This window comes from Struthio camelus, chromosome 4 (genome assembly GCF_040807025.1).
Source record: "Struthio camelus isolate bStrCam1 chromosome 4, bStrCam1.hap1, whole genome shotgun sequence".
Taxonomy (NCBI): Eukaryota; Metazoa; Chordata; class Aves; order Struthioniformes; family Struthionidae; genus Struthio; species Struthio camelus.
Genome location: NC_090945.1, coordinates 28965258 through 28978366, shown reverse-complemented (window position 1 = coordinate 28978366; position 13109 = coordinate 28965258). Strand labels below are relative to the sequence as shown.

General features: G+C 37.6%; 1 long non-coding RNA gene across 1 annotated transcript in view; it reads right to left on the bottom strand.

The window, feature by feature from the left end:
* Nucleotides 1-13109, bottom strand: part of LOC138067173 (uncharacterized) — a 60172-nt gene that overhangs the window by 1561 nt on the left and 45502 nt on the right. The gene's annotated exons all lie outside the window — the stretch shown is intronic.

Genomic DNA, 13109 nt, shown 5'->3' with positions numbered 1-13109 from the left:
AGCACTCAGGTCACCAAGAACAATGTATGATGGGATGCAATCATAAGATAATGAACTCCTGGGATAATGAACTCCTGGAAAATAACATCATAAGCACAGACCTCAGAACACAGGGACAACTCTAAACAGACAAAATAGTACCCTTTAGGCTGATTCACTGACTTCTTTATTGCCAGTCTCTTTCTGTCCCATTTCCCATTGCTATAACCAGAATAATGATCTTACTCTGTGCTGCTCATGTGATAACAATCCTATGCAGAAGTCCATGCCAGAAACTGAGGAGATTCTAGTAGCAGTTACTGTAAGTGACTGTTTCATCATTACTACTCCACTCATATATATTCCCACAACCCTGACCCCAACACTTAGAACGTACCTAATAACAGTATTGATCTAATACACGTGTAACCAATCTGCTGAAGATCAAGTATTTTGGGAACCATTTAAAAGCTGAATCTCTATTTTGAGAATGGATATAAAATGGATATTATACTTTTATTTAAGGTATGGAATTATTTTTAAAGCTCCTTACATTTTTGGTGGTATCTCCCAGATTCTATTCCCCAAACACTTTAGGGAATAAGAGCACTTCACAATACTGTAGAGGAATTGGTTAGCATTTATGCAAGTCATCAAACTTCAGGGCTCTAACATAGATAAGTAGTATGGAAAATGACTCTCCCATAACCATCCATCATGCACGTACATGCTTTTCCACTCGACCTAGCATAGGGGCCTAAATTCCAAAAAGCATGCTCTGAAAAAAGCACAGCTCCTCCTTGATAGTCTCCGCACTGAATTTCTTTCTCCACCACTGTATTATACTACACTTGAAAAAAACATCAACAACAGTGAACAAAGATATCATTAAAAAACTGCTTGGTTGATTAAATACATAAACTTGAGGTTTGATAAGCTGCTTCTGTTTTCCAGTAAAAAGGAAAGACCAAAGACAATTATATCATGTCCCTGTTCAGGCTACAGAGTACTTCTAGCTATACAGTTACTGGAATTCATTACTAATGCTTTAAAATGCCTATACTTTTTATTATTGTTTTCCCTTGCCACACTGCAGTGTTTTATATTTTGCTTTGACATTTTGACCTACACAAAGAAAGTGATTTTCTTAAAGGCAGAGAGAGGCAAGATGAGGAAGCATGGATACATTTGATAATTGATTTAAGCCATTCTTTTAAATATATTTTTATAGAGTACTACAGGTCAGTATCTTTATTCCTCTGAAATATTATCTACCCATATTGAGGAAAAGAAGTATTACATTTAAAAAACAACATAATCCAAAATTTCACATTAAGAAATAACTTATCTTTTCTTCACCACTACACAAGAAAGCAATTATATCTAATTGTCTGAGCACGCATTCCAAAACTTCACATCTGAAGAAACTAAAGGTGAGCCAGTACATCCATTGTGGAGAGAGACTGAATTTTTCCTGTCCATGTGCAAGCTTCCATTTCCATCAATGAAATTAAATGTACAGATGAGTTCTTAATTATTAATTTGCTCTAGATGTTGGCGTCAGGAAGATAGAAAGCTGAGTAGTCCCACCGCATAATGTACACGAGTTCATGGGGGTCAGTCTTGCAATGAGGTTCTAAAGTTTAATGGCATTGTTTTGCATTTTAGGAAGGACATTCATGGAATGCAATGACTATGGCTTTTTGTGCCGTCTTATTTTTAGAAGGTTTGGAAAAAATACAAAACACTTTATGATGCAGAGGATGCATATTACCACTGGCTTCCCAATAGCTAGCTTGCATTATGAATTTAAAAAGCATACTAACATATATTACAGTCTGCTCTGGTATAAAACTTTCTGCAGTGTGAAGTCAATAAGTGATTCTCACAAGTTCTTATGAATTTTAGAAGAGTTTGGGCTGCTAAGCCTCATTATAAATACAACTTTTTAAAAAAAGAATAAGGTACAGCAATCTAAATGTTCAAGAAATAAAAAGAGATGTATTGGTATGAACAAGAAACAGAATGGAGACGGGAAGTAATAAACGCAGAATGAGTCACACAATATCCTCAGAATTAAAAAATTGTTCAAAAGGATGAAGTATGGGCATACAGATGTTTTGGGACAGGAGGGTTTATTTCCATATCAGAAGAACAAGCTCCAGTCTAAATACACTGCTATTGCTCTTAGATTTTATGGTGGCACTTCTAGACTATCATTATTATTATCTGACCTCTTAATAAGCTGAGGTGCAATCAAACCAAGATTTAAAGTCTGGGTTTTACATTTTGTCTGATTCCCTACCACTAGAATTCATCATTGACATCACCTGCCAATACTGAATCCAAGCCAGTATTATGCTTTCTCAAGCCACTGCATGGACTTCCTGCTATAGCAAGAACAACCTCTAAGGAGCAGAATTTATAGTAAGTAAACGATGACAAGGACCATGTTTCTCCTATCATCTCACCAAAGTATAAATACAAACATAGCTTCCAACGCTGACTAAAGAAATCAATTTTTTCTCTCTGTTTTTTTTTCCCTTCTATGGCAAAGGCTGACAATATTCCTATCATTCCTTTAGCTTTGACTTTTATTTTCCTCTTAATTTACCTGTAGACTTTAGGCTTCTGTCCTGCACATTTAAGAAACACCACTAGTAGGGGAAGAAGGAAGGAAAGACTGATGAAGAAAATTTAGATCTAAATGAAATCCTGAAGGTAACCCTTGAAATATGGTACTGTTCAAAAACCACTATGTTCCTCAGGTTCTTTTCTGTGAGTACAAACTGTGACCACTGGTAGGAAATAGAATAGTCTGTGTCATATTAAATTTATTTTTAAATATAGAGATTACATAGGTCTACTCATATTCCTTGCACCTAAACCTATATAAATTTTAGTAACTGAATTATCTATTTGCTGCCATTATAAGCAAACATTTGTATGTGCTTTGCCTTAACCTGTCCCTTTGTTATTGATAATTTGATATTGGCTAGCAAGTATCAAAGTATACTAGTGTCATGATCCCTAAAACACAGTAATGGAAATACTCTAATGATGACCAACATCTCAAAAGAGAGTTAAAGCTACCACTAGCTGCCTGGGCCCATAGAAGATCTAGTAACATTCAGATCTATGTGAAAGTGTTTTTCACTAAGCACTCTTTTCTAGGAAACTTGCCTGGTAGCAACATGGTAGAGGGAAGAACACCTCAACTCCAAGTCTGCCGAGAGGTATCTTAGCACAAATAATGAAATAACTCTGGGTCATTTTTATGGGACCCAGTTCTACTAGAACAGATTTGCATATGTCAGAAACAAATCTCAGTCTTAAAATAAAAGCTAATTCAAGCTGTTAAACAAAGTATGATTTAACATTTTTTCCCAAGTGCTTTCCCCACCACGCTCACTGTTTGGATTGGTATCTGAAGAACAGCTTTTCAGTGGGACAATCATCTTTTCCTCTTTTTGCTTATGAGCCTAAAAGAGGAAAATTGAAAATGTCCTTATTTTGTAAAAATAATCAGCTGAATTTTACAAATGCAGAAGTAAGCCTCACAACTGATGGGTGCCCACTCACAAACATAAATCCCTAAGCCTCTAAGACTCTGCTAATGATTATTGCTTTTCAAAGAAATTTAAAACAGAGAAAAACTATTTTAATGCCTATTTTAAGGTGCTTTTACTCTGAAAATGAAAAAAATCATGTAACTACATGATGTAACATTTGGAACATCCTTTCACATATCAGCAATGGTCTGTGGTGATTACAGCCCAGGTGAGGACAATTGCACTGACATCTGAATAGCTTAATAAGAAAAAGCAATTTATATTGCCATAATACACTGAAGTTTTTTGTTGTTGTTGTTTTAAGATGAATTATAGATTTGGAATTACTGTAATTTTTTTGAAAAGTGCAGACATTTGAAGGAAATTGTTAATAAAGAGTATAATGTTGGGTTTTGGAGTTGTACAAAAGCGAAATGAAAATAGAGCATAAAATGGGACCAGCTATGCTGACTCAAAACAGAGAGCAGCAGCTGCAACAAATCGGTAGTATGTAATGCTATCATTTACATACCGTTTTCTGGGACACTGAGGCAGAGAAATAGAGAAGTGCTAATTTATTCTTTTTTTTCTTCAACATATTCTTTGCCATTTGTCAGTATGTGACATATATATATTTTTTTTTTTTTTTGGCCTTGTTCTCCTAGATAAAGTATTGATTCAGGCCTGCAGTTTACAGCTATCTAGCTTACTTTGCTATTGGATGAAAAATACTTGCAAAATTAGTGCAAGGTAACAACATGCATTACTACAATAATTAATGGCAATAGTAGGAGTGGCTAATACATCAGATGGTTGTGCTGCCATTCAGAGGGACCTGGACAGGTTGTAGAGATGTGCAGAGATGAACCCTGTGAAAGTCAACAAAGGGAAAGGCAAAGTCTTGCACCTAGGGAGGAACAACCCCATGCCTCAGTATATGCTGGGGGCCAGCCTACTAGAAAGCAGCTCTGCAGAGAAGGTGCTGGGAGTCCTGGTGGACAACAAGTTGATCATGAGCCAGCAATGTGGCCATGTGGCCAAGAAGGCCAATGGTATCCTGGGCTGCATTGCCAGCCTGAATATCCTGGAAGAGCATTGCCAGCTGCTGGAGGGAGGTGATCCTTCCCTCTACTCAGCCTTGGTGAGGCCACACCTGGAGTACTGTGTCCAGTTCTGGGCTTCCCAGTAAGAGAGAGAGATGGAGCTACTAGAGCAAGTCCAGCGAAGGGCTACTAAGATGATTATTAAGGGATTGGAACATCTCTCATATGAGGAAAGGCTGAGAGAGCTGGGACTGTTTACCCTGAAGAAGAGAAGACTGAGGGGGAAATGTGTAAATATCTGAAGGGAAGGTGTTATGAAGACACAGCCAGACTCTTTTCAGTGGTGCCCACTGACAGGAGAGGAGGCAATGGGCACACACTAAAACACAGGAAGTTCCATCTGAATCTATGAAAACTCTTTTACCATGAGGGTGACTGAGCACTGGACCAGGCTGTCCAGAGAGGTTGTGAAGGCTCCACTGGAGATATTCAAAAGCTGTCTGGGCATGATCCTGGGCAATGTGCTCCAGGTGACCTTGCCTGAACTGGGGGATTGGACTAGATGATCTCTAAAGATCCCTTCCGACCTCAACTGTGTGATTCCGTGAATCTTATGTTTTTCCACATTTTCACAGAAGTCCATTTGTGGCTTTCCCATCTACCTCTCAGAGAAACACTGATTTATAAGAATTTTGCATTCTGTAACAATATGAAATGTTGTGTGTTTTATTCATGCAATGAGCCATAGCTGGTGAGGAGGATCCCCAACTCACAAGATAGTGGGTCTCCATGGCTGGTTCAAAAGTGTAAGACCTTGTGACGCTTAAGTTAGTTCTGCATCTGCAACAATATCCTTACCTTTACAATCTAAACCTGAAAAACTGCAAGTACAGACCTGGCCAAGAATAATGAATTATAGCAGAAGCATAAAAAATAAAATCATCTTCTTTCTACTCTGGCCTTCATTAGTCATTCATAACCACTGCAACTTCTCCCAGCTTTCTGCTTTACAGCCACACCTCCCAGAAAAGCATGTCTTGATATAACATGATATCCTGCAGATGAAGTCAAAGAGCAGTAGTACTGAAAATGTCTACTGGATTTGCAACATCTTCTAGCCAAGAACATAATCTTTCCTTTGTTTCCGGAGAATGGCACTTCTTAACAATACCACAAATCAAAGTACTTTCTAAACACCAGTTTCTACTAAATGTTTCTTTCTAATTTAAGCCTTGGGCTCTTTGCTGCCCCAGGCTAGCCGTGAGTCTTCTTCTCCCCACCTTACTAATCTGTTTCTTGTTAACATTTAGAAATAGATAAAATTTATTTGCCTCAAGCCTTCACTCAATCATTTTTTTCAACTCTCACAATATGTCTTTGAATGTATTGCTTTTTCTCTTTTTCAGTTTTTTGCTTTGTTAACTTTCCGGTTTTATCTTCACATCCTTCTGTTTTCTCTTCAGATTTATATTATTCTAACTTTTTTATCCTGTCATCTTTTTCCATCTAATCCACTTCTCCCTTTTCGTGTCATCTCCTGTACAGCTTACCTTCAGTCTCTTCTTTCTCCTTTTTAGCCTTCCACACCAATCATCCTCTCCTTTCTATACTTTTGTCAGTTCTGGTCAGGACTCTGTAGACTTAAAAACACAGCTGTCCATGTACCCACACACCTACCATTACATACACACCTGCTAGAGCTCATCTCTTCTTCCCCACACATGCACATCAGCATGCACATGCATACACACAAACACATACAGACACAGGGATCCCCTAAAAGCAGAGAGGGGTAAGGACCATCTATTTCTATGAAGCAATCTACACTCATCAAATGAACATGAAGAGGAAAATCAGAGGTTCTTCATTCTTTGGGGAGGCAAAATCATTAACTCTGCTCTTCAGCTTCATTTGCTAGTCAGTGTTGGACCAGAGGCATACATGTTAGTTACAATTAATTAATTAGGGAGAAGAGGCGCATTGCCAGATTACATATAATCGCCTATTCATGCAGCATGAGTAAAGTGAAGACATTTTAGAGGACATTTGGACCACATGAAGGAATCAGAAGCAGCTGCTACTTCAGGAAAAGGATTTGTATTTTACTTCCTGAGTTCATATATGTTTGCACGCCACTATTCTACCATCACATGCCCCATATATAATTAAGATCAGCACTTCTATATCCAGTATACACAGATTGCCATTCAGTGATTTAAGGCTGTTGCCTGGAAGACCAGTGATTACAATACCGGAGTTGGCTGCCAGTTTATATTCTGGAATTCCCAGTGCTGCTACCGTTTTTAGAGAGACTTCCATGAAAAGAAGACACTTGTTGGCCCACAAAAGCTTCCTACCTTATATAATGTGTTTGTATGATTATTTTGAGGTAAGTTGGGTATTTCTCTATATTGAGTTTTTGAGGCTTGCAATAAGCTGAGATACATGCCTCCAAACACCTTAGCAGTGTCATTTATTCTGACAAAGTGTAATAGAAGTTATTTCGATGAAAGAGAGTGAACCAAATTAAAACTGGACAATCTGGTCTTAGCTGTGACAGGTTTCAACATGCCATGCAGAATAAAAATAATTGGAAGTAGAAAAAGATCTATTTTTCCTTTCCAAACTTTGGAGATGTCCGATTGATCTTCTAGCTTAAAAAAATATATAGAAGAAAAGTAAACTGTCAATTACGGTGTCATCCGTCTCTGTCAATTGCAAACATATTTGCCATGCATTGCTACAAACAGCTGTGCAAGATCAATCACTTCACCCCAGACTCCTAGCCCAATTAAAGAATCTTGTGGATGGATGAAGGCTTTTTTTTTTTTTTCTTACTGTAGAATGTAGTGCAATCATATCAGGTGTTTAAAAGCTGGTGTGTTTGTGTATGCTTTAGTAGACTAAAGGGAAGTAGTACTTCTCCAGCACAGAATAGTTGTTTCTCTGAGTTTCTTTAACTGTAATTTAATCTGTACTCGAGAATAAATTTTCTGCTAATAGTTTCCTAACAGCAGGTCACCTACTCTACGGAAAATTTTTGCATCAAATAAGAAAAAAAAAAACTTTTCTGATTTTACCTGTGATTAAAAGAACATATAAAGTTCCACTCCAGTTAAATTCTACTAAAATTCTACTATTTTAATTCTACTCCAATTAAAATTATGTGCCTCTTGTCACCGTCACACAAAATTTGTATCTGTCTCCTAACCCACATTTTTAACGGTGCTATGGGAATTCAGATGCTTGAATTTTATAAATTGTATGAATTTCATTTTTTTTAAGACAGGTGCTCTATTTGAACTGAGCCTGACTTAAAAACAGCTCTGAAGCTGCTCACTGAAAAGCAGTTTTGTAGTAATTGAAACAAAGAAAATTCTCAGGCTCGTATAGATCAATTGTTTTATGCAACTAGTAGAAATTCTGAAGGAGAAACATATTCAGCAGATACTTCTGTTCTTCTACTGGAATACCAGGTGGAAATATCCACCCCTGTAATGTTTCAGAAAAGGAAAGGAGAATTTGGTTGCTGCTAAAACTAAATATTTTCCAACAAACACCTTGAAAAACCTATTGCCAAGAGTCTTAAATGAAGTAGCTTAGGAAACTAATAAAGCACAAATGGTGATTTATCACTTGTTAACAAGTCTTGGAAAATCAAAAATATTCCAAAGACAGCCTAGTCCTGTTAACTTCTTCCTAATATATTGAACTTACAAAAGGAATCGCCCTAAGGAATTGCAGACAGATCAGCCTGATGACTATCCTATATAAATTAATTAAGTATGACTTAATTAATCAGGTGACTGGATGGAAAGTTGCTGAGATATATAAAACTGAGGAGAAGAGAAGGTGAAGAGAGATCAGCTATTGACTTTATCTTTCAGGTTTAGAAGTAGAGGCATCAAATGAAACTAGCAAGAGGAAAATTCACAAAACAAATGAAACTGTTTTTAGCAAAATCTATCTTTAAACAATGTAATTTCTCAACATAGGATTTTATGTGTGGTAAAACTTTATATGGGTCCAAAAAAGCCTTTGACAAATTCACCAGAGAAAAAAAACCCAGGAAATTCTGACACAGAAGTGGTATCTCTTTAGCTCTCTAAGCTGCAAAGTGCTTGAAACTTGGAGACTATTCCAGAAAAATATCGCTATTTGCCTTTTTATACTGATCCCTGGCCTAGACGCAGTACACTAGGCTGGAGGAATCCTTAATATTGCCTCTGTCATGGTTTCCTATCAATCAGGAACACCTAGTGAAATAGTTGTAAGCCAACAAAAGCCAGGAAAATACAAATTACAGATAATACTTCAAAGATGAGAGTGCACAGAAAGCAGTGTTAGAGAAGGTTTCATAAATGAATGTTCAGCACAGTGCTGTGGAAAAAGGAAAAATGCCTCTGTTTATGTGTATAAAGGAGAAAAAAAAGAAACAGAGGAAGAACAATACCTTCTTACCCAATCTTAGATAGACCGCTATGTTAAATAGTACAGTTTTTACCTGCACACTTCCATAAGGCTGTAAAAATTTTAGGAAAGATTTGAAGGAAGTTCACCTAGCTGTCCCCAGAGCTGCGTTTGTGACATGATGCTTCAGGAGCTCTGGTTATTCAACCTATTGTAAAGAAAGCTGAGAGATGAGTCGAGAAGACATACCTGCACATAGAATGAAACCTGTTAATGAGGAATTTCACATGCTTGCTGATGAAGACATAACAGGCATTTAAAATTAGACAATTAACAAGGTAACTATTTCTTAGCTAAGGGGCAAACCAACATAAATAAATCTTGCAAGTAAATTCACAACCTGCTCATATGTTTTGGAGGCCTGGCGGTCAGCCCCAGCACCCCCACCATTCTCCTTCCACTCCTTGATGCCTCTTGCTCCCGCTACTACTATGGACCTGCAACACACAGCTGCTGAGACTGTAATGTATATGCATCTGTTGATGGCTTCTTCAGCATGCCTCTCTCACAGCCAGCCTGGCTAGGAGGTTTTTCAGAATTGAAACTGAAACAAAAGAATTTAGAATTGAAATTGAAAAATTCTACTGCCTATTCATGGAAAGGGTGGATTGGCTGCAGCCCTGGAATTTGTGAGCTGATGAGTCCTACTGTTAATCCTTTCCCTCCCTGGACTTTAGGAAGATGAAGGTTGCCAGCCTCTATCTCATATGCCTGTGACACCTGTGACTTCATATGTAAGATAACAATTATTCTGCATCATAGTTTAACATTATCATCTTCTTCGGTGAAACTGTTATGTCTGAATGCTAGATTTTACCTTGGTGGAACGGCCTTGCTCTGCCTGAAACCAGATAAATTGGCCAAAGTGTGAAATAGGCTATTAGAAGGGAGGAAGCAGTGCTCTGAGGTTTTCTTCGGTTCCTCTGTCTGATCTGGCTTTCTTACATGCTTATGGTCTATTTGGCTATATTTATTGTGCAGAAAGAAATCCAGTCTCCTGAGTTCGGGGAATATTTCTTATCTAAATGCATATAGGGTAGCGGTCTAGGCACCCTATACTCTGATTTCCACAGAAAAAAATATGTGGAGATATGAGCCAGGATCACAAACAGATTCCCTCATTTGGATAACCAGGGGATTTTGCTTATTCTACATATAAGCACTGACTACCGGCCCTTGGTGTCAGGAAGAAATTCCTCAGGAAAAGAATTTTCAGAGTGGAACAAATCTTGGAGGTTTAGAACTTACTCTGTAGCATGGGATTTGCTTCCCTGCTGAAATCATCTAAGTATATCTCACCCAACCAATTTCCTGCCAAGGCAGATGCCTTGATGACACCAAAATCTCTGTGGTCTCTGCTGCCTCAGTTTAGTGACCTGAGGAATGAAATGCTTTAGTCTAATTAAGATCTTTGGGCTTCATGTAGTGTGAAATATAATGGTCGGGATTATAAAAGAGGTCAGATTGGATGAAATATGCTGACCTTAAACTCCACGAAATTATAAAAGTTTTACAAACTCTAATTAACACTTGTGTGTAACTATAACCTACGTTCTGAGACATGGCTCCCTGATTTCATTTCTTAGTTTTGCAGTGCCAGCTTTACTGAATCTGAACAGTAGCAGCTTGCATTTGATACTGTAGCCTTGTTTTAAATGACTTCAGAAAAAATTTGTAAAAGAGTATAGGCAGAGGGAAACTTAAACAGCTGAGAGTCAAGGAAATAATTAAAAAAAGGATTGCCTAATTCTTTATTCTTTTAGAGGATTTATCTTAGCAGGGTGTTAGGTTTTGGAGGTTTTATATAATAGCTTCAGGCCACGTGGGTAGTTGGGATTTTTTTTAGCTTTTCTTACAGCTCCTACTATGACAAATTAGAAAGCTGGAAGTAGGTGTTATCTACTTAATTCAGAAACACATTCACATAAATACTCACTATTAGTTGGCATTTACAGAGATACACAGTGGAGCTTTGGGAGCTGAACATCTCCAAAATGCATGCCATATGAATATTCAGTCAGATATGTAAATTCAGGATGGATTGATCTAGTATTTGAGATCAAGGCATAGATCACAAGAAAGGCATATCAAAATATCAGACCTTCTATATTATTCTTATACAGCATATACTGCATGTAGCCAATCTTGTTTTCCTTTCCTCTTGACAGTTTGTTTTCTCTCTATCAGAAAAGTAAACTTTAAATGTCTCAGTTTTGTCACTCCACATGCTGTGCTAAAGTTCTTCATCACCCAGGGTTTACAAATAGCCCTATGCACTTCAAAAAGCAGGTTTGATACTGTAATACTAAATCCACCAGAATCCAAAATCTAAGAATTACAGCTATGTATTGCAGCAAATTGCAGCTAAAAGCCTTAGAAAGTCAGGTTCAGTGTAACTCATACACTTCTTTCTCACTTAACTAGCTGTGTAATATATTCAGGCCAGTGAGAGAATGGGAATGATTGCTACCTATTTCTGGTGCTGTAACGAAGCAGGTGATTCACCAATTACTTTGGGTATATTTTTAGAACAAAATTTTGAATATAACTCCTGGAATTCTTTGGGAGAAGAATTTGAAATGTATCAGGGGAAGGGTTTTAGCAAAGGTCAAAGAGAAAATAATTACTAGTCACTCAATAAATTTTTGACTAATTGACAGGAGACTAATACAAAGGTTCTGCAAATCTCCTGTTCAACTCTTCATATTAATAACTCAGAACAGGAGATCAAATTTGCCAGGTTTCGTGAATTCAAGTTCCCGTGAAACTTCCTCTTTTCTAGAAAAGACCTAGGACCCTCTAACACTCCTTGTCCCCTCCTTTCTCACTCCTTCCACCTTCCCTACTGTACTCCCCCCACCCCCTAAAAAGGATATATACAATCATCCTCTGAGCTCAGGTTTTTTATCTGTCTAGATTAGGATACACTTCCCTCCAGCTTTTCTGGTAAGTAGCTCCTGTTGGGTGGATTCCCTGGGAAAAGTTGATGGGCAAGTTGCACAAAATCAGCCATTCAAATTTTCAGTGGGCAGGAGACTGAACTGTTTAGCTACTGGACAGTCTCATTCCATGAGAAGAGATGCAAGATTATTTTTTCAACTGCAGCCCTTCCTTATCTGTACTTAAACCAGTGCATGTACAGTGCTACTGTTAAAAGTACAAATTGCAATACAGAACAGTCAAACTGGGCAGGGAGGGTAAAACAGCAAAAAACCCTGACTCTCTTCTAATAAGATTCTCCAGAGCAGGATTTGAGCACTGAAGATAGAGCAGAGAATAGGATTGCAATGAGCTGAGCTTCCCCAGTTTAAGGGAAGGGTACCTATCCTACTGATTACCTAGTTCGGCTAGAGAATGGCCTATAGGTGCCAGTAGCTCATAACGCTAGAGTTAATCTTCTGTGTCCCAAAGCAGCCAAGGCTCTAATTAGTGTCAACATCAAAATTCATAACCCAAGTAAACTTCAGTTTTAAATCATTAAGTTTCCAAAATCCTAGCCCTAATTAAGATTAGTATTATATATATGGCTTGATCTTTGGAGTCTCAGGTGGCTTTTCTACAGCATCTTGCACAAATGAATAGTGCTGCTGGAATGATTTGTTTCAATTAGGAAACTCTCTTTAATTCTTTTCCATGTTAAAAGGTTGGTATTCCAAAAGAACAAACTACAGAAGAGATGTGATTTGCAACTGCACTTATCTGTTAGTCAGGCAACAAGCCCATCAATGGTAATAAGCAAACAGGAACTAAAGATCAGAATGAAAAACATAAGAAGTGAAAAGATAACTAACTTCTTGAAGAACAGTAAAAGAACTGTAGGGAGGCTTCTAATTAGCTTAGCAGACTATAGCGCGTCCTAAGAAAAGTGAGGCGCAGGAAAGACATTACTAAAATACACATATTATACATTATATTTGCAGAGTAGGGGGAAAAAAGGAATTTAAACGAAAGGTAAATCCATTCAGCAGATGTTTTTCATGAGCACTTTACACAATTCTATTTTCTATTCAAATTATAAAATCCCTTTGAAAAATGAATATGCTCTACAAATTAAAATCCTCGAAGT